The sequence below is a fragment of the Bison bison genome, unplaced genomic scaffold (assembly GCF_000754665.1).
Source record: "Bison bison bison isolate TAMUID 2011002044 unplaced genomic scaffold, Bison_UMD1.0 scf7180017864036, whole genome shotgun sequence".
In the NCBI taxonomy this organism is placed as follows: domain Eukaryota; kingdom Metazoa; phylum Chordata; class Mammalia; order Artiodactyla; family Bovidae; genus Bison; species Bison bison.
This window is the reverse complement of record NW_011494608.1, coordinates 6190651-6199048: the sequence shown is the minus strand read 5'-3', so window position 1 is coordinate 6199048 and position 8398 is coordinate 6190651.

Below are 8398 nucleotides of genomic sequence, written 5' to 3'. Positions count from 1 at the left end.
TGGTGGTGGTGGTGGTTCAGTGGCTAAGTCGTGTCTGTAGCCTGCCAGGCTCCTCTGTCCGTGGGATTCTCCAGGCGTCAGATCATTGTCCCCGCGTGCAGGGGGCTGAAGTGTGTCTCCCCACAGATACGTTCAAGTCCTAACCACCCCTCAGTCCCCGTGAACATGGAAAAAGCCTGTGTCTGTTAAGGATCTTGAGATGGTCCTGTATTTAGGGTGAAACTTCGATCCAGCGACGGGTGTCCCTGTGGGAAGAGGCAGGATGCAGACCCAGAGGGAGGAAGACCTGTGAAGATGGGGAAGAGGCTGGGGTGACGCAGGCCAGGAGCCCACCCTGGAGCCTGAGTCCCGAGCCCGAGCGTGCTGCGCGCACTTGGTCTTGGATTCTGGCCTCCAGGTCAGCGGCAGGACACAGTTCTCAGGGTTCGTTACAGCAGCTTTGAGGATGGATACTCCTGGACTCCCAGGCCCATTCCTGTCACCAGGCTACGAACAAGTGACAGAATGCAGGTGTCCCTGACCCCGCTTTCAGCTCCCTTCCTTGCACCCTGCACGGGACAGAAGCTGGCCCAGGCTGGTGCAGCTGCAGCCAAGCCAGCCGTGAGCCGGACTGCCCCAGCTTCCTCGCCTCTGCAGACCTGCCCACCTCGAGGGGAAGCAATCTTGGTGAAAGTGCTGTCTGCGGTCGGTCGCGGTCAGAGCCAGGAGGAAGTGGGGAGATGACCCGGGCCTCGCAGCCCTGCAGGGAGTGTCTCTTTGCACCTAAACCCACAACTACACTTCTCCCAACAGAGGGGAACTTGCTGCCTTGCCCCCGGGGCTCACTATGACTGGTCCCAGTGTCATCTCCAAGGCTAGGGTTTTCAGAGCAGGTTCCCATGGACATAGGAGCCAGGTGGGCTACAGTTTCATAGGGCTGCACAGAGTTGGACACGACTGAAGCAACTGAACACGCACAAAGAGAAAACAATCCTTCCTGGGTGTCTCCCTCTGTCCTGCTTCCAGCAAGTTCTGAGTGCTGAGTGAGAACCTTTCGATCCCTGGGCTTGGACTTGGCCGTGGGCTCCCCACTACTGGGTCCTGGGTTCCAGGAGGCTCTGGTTGGCTGCCGCACCCACTCTTGGTGCCCGGAGGTGGTCCTCACCAGACCCTCTTCCAGTTCCACTCCCAAGACCCCTGGTCTGTCTCTAGGTCAGGTGGGGCGGCCTAGGGGAGGGATGTGGACATGTGCAGGCCCTTGGGCTCCAACTTCAGGGTCATTCTCAACCCCCTGCTCCAGACCTTGCTATCCGATCAGTCTCCATGTGCTGTGGAAGGGGCCCATGGGTGCTTCTCAGGTTTGGGTTTCGTCTGCTTGGGGGCCACGTTTCCAGCAGATGGGGTCACAGGTCATGCACACAGAAGCGGGGTTCGCTTTTCCCACGTTCTCTCACCCGTGTTTGCACAAGGAGCCGACTGGGCCCTGGGAGGCTGCACCCTCCCCCAAACTGTCTCATCTCGCTCTGGCAGCTCAAGCAGGACTCAGGCTTGGAGAAGGGTGAAGGGGGAGACCACCAAGTAGGGCCTGGGCTGGCCTGTGGGCTCCAGGAGAGCCACTTGTGAAGGGATAGGCGACCTGATGCAGAGCAAGTCACTGCTGCGGGGCACCGTGTCCACAGTGCCGTCCAGCTGACTCTCACCCTAGCATTCTCTCTCCATCCCCTTAGAGTGTGTGCTACAGCCTCGGGGTCTGCCAGGCTGGACTTCAGCATTCCCAGACAGCTGGACCCTCCATCCGCAGCGGCACGTGGTTCAGGAAGTCCTCCCAACACACAAGAGAACTTCAGAGGTGAGTTTGTACCAGTACATCAGTCAGGTTGCTTTGACCCCTTAGTGACAGTCACGGGCTTACGCTCTAGAGCAGAGCGGGCTTGCCTCAGCTCCTTCTTCCCTTTCCTTCCAGCTGGATGAGCCTGGGGATTTAACACCTCTTAGCACCCTTTCTCATCTTTAAAAAGAAAATAATTGTGGTTCCTCCTCCTAAATCCATTGCAAAGAGTGAGATAATACATGTGAAGGGCCTCTTGGAGTTCCCAGAACATGCTATATATTCTGTAGGAAAATGATTATTATTGTTAGAATGAAGGGTAGGCCTATGGAGCCCCAGAAGTTTGAATATATTGGGGCCTTTGATTCAAATATACAGATTTTTTTCACCTCCATGGAAAGTAGATGAAAGTAGGGGATTGATGGGCTTGAAAATGGAATCTTGGAGATAAACTAACGGGACCGATGTTTTTGTATGGCGAATCCCCGCCCTTGTGGATGACACAAAATCCCATCACTAAAACCTACCTTGCCCATCAGTGCAAATCTCGTCCCTGTTGCTTCTTCCTCTTCTGTCACTCTGGGACAGTAAATGCACACTTTCAAGGGATTTCACAGGCGCCCACTGTTTACTCTTATGCCGCTGAAACGTCACCTCTGCTTTGTGCAGAAGTCCCCTGGACGTGAGCACGAGACGGGGCAGCATGTGGAGGGTTTGGTCTCCCAGGTGGTCCGCTCTCTGGGCTGGCAAATTCCAGCCTGGCTTCCTCTGCTGTTGTCACGGAGTTGCGGTTGCCATGGCGTCTGTGTGTGCGGGAGACAACTCTGCATCCCTCCAGCTTCTGGAACACTCATCTTGAGCCTTGAATCAGGTGGTGGGAAGTCTGTGTGCAGAGAAAAAGAAGGAGGCGTGGCGTGTGGGAGGGAGTCGATCTGGGCCCTGCACCTGTGTTAGTGGAGCTGCGGAAGGAGGGGCGATGCCTCTGAACCGGGAGAGACGCATGGAGGCGGAGGAGGCCGCACTGGGCAGGGGGGCTGCAAGGCACGCTGGGAGCTTCCGCTGCACAGGCCGGCGGGGCTGGGGAGCCAGGCTGAGGCCCCCTCTCTGGTTTCTGTGGTTCTCTGATGCTCCTGCCTTGACAGCCACTTCCGACTACTGTCCCAAAGTCACTCTAAGTGCAGCCCCCTGATTGAACATGTGCCCCTAATAAATAGATGAATAAACATTTAACGAGCTGCCTGCGATGCTCTTGTCTCCGAGTTTTACCCAGCTGGCTTGTTCTTAATATTCTGTACTTTGCTCAAAAGACTTATTTGAGAGAAGGCTTTCCTGACCGCTGATCGGTCCCCGCCAGGGTCCTTTGCCATTTCTTACGGCACTTTGTAGCATCTGAAACCATCTGCATAAGCTCCAGTAGCGCCTGTGTGGCATGTGTGTGGATATCTCCATGACTAGCTCTTTGTAGACACTAATAACATTGGGTGAATAGAGTAGTGAACTGGCATGTTCTGCAATCACAGTAGGTTTCCGGGCAGGTCCCTCGGAAAGAGATTTCTCTATGGCCACGTGGCCCTGAGAGAGTCACCTACCTGCCTTCCTAGCCTGTAGAATGGGGACAGTGTAACTACTCAGTAAGGCGGCTCTAAAGCACCCACGAGGACCCCCGCACAGCGCTCCCCAGCCCCCTCGCCTTGTCTGGAGGAAGCCCCGCTCCAGTGTGGCTCAGCCCCAGAGGCATCACGCACACACCCAGGGATGGAGCAGGGCGTGGAGCCAAGGGCGTGAGTGAGAAGGGCCTTGGTGGTCACTGCGGGCAGCAGGGACGGCCTTGTCTGTGTCGGGGGAGCGGGGAGGCCATCAGGACGAGCCTGCCCGTGGGTTCCCTGCTCTCCCTCCTGGCCTGGTCTGCTCATTGCGTGTCTCAGGTCGCCAGGACCAGCACCCTACTCTGGCTGCCAAGGGGCTGGGACCAGGATGGGACACAGGAACGCCAGGAGGCTGAGGAGAGCACGGAACCTTTGGGCCTGGCTTCTCCAGAGCCAGGAGGGGCACTCAGGGGCCCCCGTCTCCCCCCAGGGCTCCTGCTGCCAAAAGCGGCCTTCTCACCCCAGGTTTCCTATACCTGCTCCTTCCTCTTGGTCTATCTGCCCCTCCTGCCTCAGGGTTGCTCGCTGTGGAGCCTCTGAACTCTGCTCCCACTACTAGCGCCAGCGCTGTTTCCATATCTCCAGCCTCAGCTCCTGGGACAGACCAGCCGGCCTGCTTGGACAGCTCTAGGTACAGCAAGCTGGCAGCATGGCCACCCCACGGGCTTGTCTCCGAGTGTGAGCTGCCCACCCTGAGCTGCTCTCGCAAGCTGGGGCTTTGACAGGCACCACAATGGGTGTGCCTGTGAATCCTCTCTATTCTCCCGATGCACACTCAGCGCCTCGCTCTCCCATGGCAGCCTCGGCCTCCCCACTTCCGAATGCACCTAGGCTCGTGGGTTGCCTCCTGCCCAGAATGCTCGCCGCTCTGTCATCTCAGCTCAGAGACCACCTCCCCCATGGAGTCCTCCCAGATCGCCACAGTCAAATGTCACGGCTCCCTTTTTAGACCACTAAATCCCTTTGTCCCACGTTGATACTTTGACTTGTTTGTCATCCTGAGTGCAGTAGACAGTGATAATCCTCCAAAGAGGTCCGTGTCCTAATCCCTGGGCACATGGAGATGTGGCCTTACATGAACGCAGTGCCTCTGCTGATGAGAGTAAGCTACAGACCATGAGGAGGGAAGATCACCCTGGATTATCCAGGTGGCCCAGTGTCATCACAAGGGTCTTTATAAGAGGGAGGTGAGAGGGTCAGTCAGCAAAGGAGATGTGATCAGAGTCTGATCACAAAGCAGAGTCTGGAGCGATGCATTTGGAAGATGGAAGAAGAGTCCATCAGTCAAGGACTGCAGGCAGCCTCTGGAAGCCGGAAAGCCAAGGAATCAGAATCTCCTCTGCAGCCTTTAGAAGGAACCAGCATCTTTAGAAGGAACCAGCATCTTTAGAAGGAACCAGCATCTTGATTTTAGCCCTCTGGGACTCATATCAGACATCTGACCTCCAGACCTGTAAGAGAATAAATTTGTGATTCTCTAAGCCACTAAATGCGTGGTCCTTTGTTATGGCAACTGTAAGAAATGAATATAATCAGCACATGTGGGATTGTTCCTTTACTAGAATGTCAGCATCTTATGGAGAGACTGTGTCTTATGCTTCTTTGCACATCCATGGCCATATTTGAAAACACCTGTTTATGACTGCACAGCTCTACCAGTTCCTGACTGTGTCGATCATCCATCCATTACCCTCCCTCCACCCCTCCCTGGGCTTCTCCCCCGAGAGGAAGTGTTTCCTAGAGGAGAGGAAGGTTTTTCTCCCCTGGAGCACCTGCATCACTCTGACCCTCCAGATATTTTTTATAATAAAACAAAGCTCGGGGCTCTTACGCAATACGACTCACATATTTGTCAGGAAACGTTATGAAACTTCAAGGAAATGTCTTGTTTCAATAAAGCCACTTTGGCCTCTGCTCCTGGGCGGCTGATGAAGTTTGAGATCTGGCCAGAGAGATAAAATCCAAACTTCTGTGGCTCTTGTGTAAGGCCAGGCAGTCTGGGCCTGTCCTCCTCCGCCCCGTCAGCAGCTTCCCCTGCCATGTAGCCTCAGTCTGGTCCAGCCCAGCACCGGAAGCCCTGAACACCAGGAAGGTGCCAAGCTTAGGAATCGAAGCAACTGTTCCTCCAGCCTGGAGAGCACCTTTCTCAGCCCGGCCAGGCACTGCTCCTCCTGGAAGCTGTAATGTAGTCTGCATAGGCCCTAGGAAGCGTCCTTCTGCATGTGGACATCACCCAGTGGTGGCTCCAAGTGGAGGCTGAGAAGTTTACGGGATGAGCCACGCTGTTGCCCTGCGGAGGGGCAGAGGGTGAGCCCTCCCTCCTGCGGGGGACAGCACAGAGCCGCCTTTAAGGTGGTGGCTCCTCTGTCTCGCCCCAGCCACACTGGGCCGGCTAAGCAATTTGCAGGACCCAGGGCAAAAGGAAGGCAGGAAACCTCTCTCCCCTTCCCATGGGCCATCACCCCAACCCTCACAGGAGGTACCCTCAGCACGGGGACACATTTGGTACTTAGAGCAGAGGGGGATCCTGTGGTACTGCCAGCTGAGAGCAGGGACAGCCACCGCCGTGCCCCACCCTTGGGGGTGGGGGCCGGAAGGATGTGGCTGGACTGGGCCCTGGGCACTAAGAGGCAGGGAGGTGCCTGGGGAAGCGTGGGGCCCAGGGCGGGGGCAGTGGGCAGGGATGAGCCTCTGCCCTGGAGCCTGCTGTGTTATCCCTGGACCTCACTTACAAAACACAGGTTCAAAGATAAAATTATTGAGAATTCAGCACGGTGACTGCAGAGCCTTGAACCCCAGGCATGAATCCCCCTTCGGTGCACACGGCCCTCTGGGACTGCACAGGTCACACGCCCGGGAAGCCAGCCCTCCAGCCAGCCTTCTGCCCGGATAGGGTGGGGCTGGGCTGGGCCACCCACCTCCTGGGGCCGTGGCCCTGCCCATCGGTCAGGGTGGCAGCGCCAGGCCAGTGGCCAGGCCCCCGTGGCGCTCTGTGAGGGCTCGTCCACGCGCTCCAGGAGGTCACTGTTTGCTCGGGCCTCTCTGGCTCCAGGGGAACAACCAGGGAGTCTGAGGTCCTGCTGGAAACACTTCTCTTATCCCCACCCAGTCTGACCGGATTCCATCCCGCCCCTCGAACCACACCCTCCAGACCTGCAGGAACAGTGAGGCCACAGTGGCAGCCGGTGTGGAGCGCGCTCTAGAGGGCCCTTCCCCCAGATGGAGGCACTGGGGGTTCCCGGTCACGCAGCCGGGAGCGCGCTCTAGAGGGCCCTTCCCCCAGATGGAGGCACTGGAGGTTCCCGGTCACGCAGCCGGGAGCGGCAAAGCCGTCAGACCTGCCCAGCTCTGCGCTCCAGGCCCTCCCGGCTCGGGCCAGCGAGGTCACAGCACAGCCTCTTCTCGCTGCAGCGACTGCTGCTAGTCCTTCCTGTGCCTGTGCACCCGGCCGCTCGATTTTCATTAATCGGACCACACGCTTCTGAATAGCAAACCTGTCTCCGCGGCACTGGGACTTCCGAGGTGCTTCCTCCCAGGACTGTGGGGTCCCGGGCCCCTGCTCACACTGCTGCCGGCCTTTGGTTTGCAGTGACGTTTCCCCCCTTTTCTCTTCTGCTGTATTTCCATGTGTTTATTAAATTTGTTCACAGTGGCGCTTGTATTTTGAAGTCCGGTTGGTCATTTCCGCCTCCAGGCGTGCAGACGAGGGGGGGACCCCCGGGTGCTCCTGTGACCCCTCTCTCGGGACCTACCCGTCTCCTGCTCAGAGTTACCCTGATCCTCACTGATGGCAGAGTCTGCCAGACCCAGAGCTCCAGGAAGCACGTGTTCCTTATCTCTTTCCTCCCAGCCTCTGCTTTGTCTTAAAAGAGGGATATATATAAGACTAATGTATTCTCCAGGTCAAAATGCTTGGTGGATTGAATCAATGTTAGAGGAGCAGTGGCAAAGAGGGTGGATTCGGAGCCGGGCCTGGCAACTAAAAAAATTGTCACAGCCTAAAAGTCGTGGGCTTCCTCTGTGGCTCAGACTGTAAAGAATCTGCCTGCAATGCAGGAGACCCAGGTTCGATCCCTGGGTCTGGAAGATCCCCTGGAGAAGGAAATAGCAACCCACTCCAGTATTCTTATCTGGAGAATCCCAAGGACAGAGGAGCCTGGTGGGCTACATACAGTCCATGGGGTCACAAAGAGACAGATATGACTGGGCAGCTAACAAAAGTTGAGAGTTAATGTTTTATTTGGTGGGAGTTTTTAGGACTTCGAGTCTGGGAGACAGCATCTCAAATGACCCCGAGAGAACTGCTCAGAGGAGGCGGGGGAGGAGTCAATTTACATAGAAGTTTGCAGCAAAGGGCAGGGTGTCTGAACATCAAAAGTATTTTGTGAATTAAAGAAAACCAGATATCTCAAGTTGAGGAATTTAGTGCTTTTCTACGTATGGGAAGATGCAAGAGTCTAGGCTCAGTGAAATCGGTCTTCCCTGATGGCTGAGGTGGTAAAGAATCCGCCTGCAATGCAGGAGACCTGGGTTTGATCCCTGGGTTGGGAACATCCCCTGGAGGAGGAAATGGCAACCCTCTCCAGTATGCTTGCCTGGAGAATTCCATGGACAGAGGAGCCTGGCGGATTACAGTCCATGTGATCACAAAGAGCTGGACATGAATGAGTGGCTAACATTCACACAAGCATATGCATCTCGGCTACCTGGGGCCAGTATCCTGTGTTTTGGCGTCCTGAGTTTCCTCAGGGCTCACCGTAGGGAGTGGCTACAGCCCCCGAGAGCTGGCTGTCAGATAGCGCAGGTATTCTCTTTCCAGAGTGCCCTTTGGGCTCAGGAATTCACATTTGGAGGGCTGGAATCACTGATGACTGTCACATCCTTGTCTACGGATATGGCAGGAAATAGCTCCTTTTCACAACTGCCTGGGTTCAAACCCTGGCTC